The sequence below is a fragment of the Schistocerca americana genome, unplaced genomic scaffold, assembly GCF_021461395.2.
Source record: "Schistocerca americana isolate TAMUIC-IGC-003095 unplaced genomic scaffold, iqSchAmer2.1 HiC_scaffold_757, whole genome shotgun sequence".
NCBI lineage: Eukaryota > Metazoa > Arthropoda > Insecta > Orthoptera > Acrididae > Schistocerca > Schistocerca americana.
Genome location: NW_025726519.1, coordinates 62,501 through 63,054, shown reverse-complemented (window position 1 = coordinate 63,054; position 554 = coordinate 62,501).

The window sequence follows — 554 nt, the reverse complement described above, 5'->3', positions numbered from 1 at the left end:
AGCGATACCCACCATGCCCACGAACGTGAATGGCATGTGGGTGTGAAGCGATACGCGGCGGTGGCTGGGTGGGACCGTCCCCGGCCGGTGAGGGGGGGCCTTCCGGCGTGCTGGCCGCGCGGTGCGTGGGCGCACGCGCTACAGCCGGCTGGTGGGGGCGGCCAGTGGCAGGCGCGCCGGCCGACGGAGGCGGCAGGCGGCGCAGCTGCGCGCCGGCGCACCCTGCACGCGGCGCCGTGCGGCCAAAGTAGGTCCTCGCGGGCCCGGTGCGAAGCGCGGTGGACATCTGCAGTGTGCTGGTCCGATTGAGGACTGTGTGCGCTGAGGATGCGCCGCCGCCCGGCGCTCGGCGCCGCGACGCCGTCTGCTGCTCGGTCGCCTCTGCGGTTCTCGCAGGTGGATTGTATCGCAGCTGTGCGGACGTGTTGGCGCGTGCGCTGTGCTGGGAGAGTTCGCTTCGGCACCCAAGTGGGGCTTTTGTCCTTCTGTGGCGCTGGCGTTGGAGCTGCCGGCCACCGTAGGTGGCGCGTGTTGTCTCCCGCCGGCAATGCCAC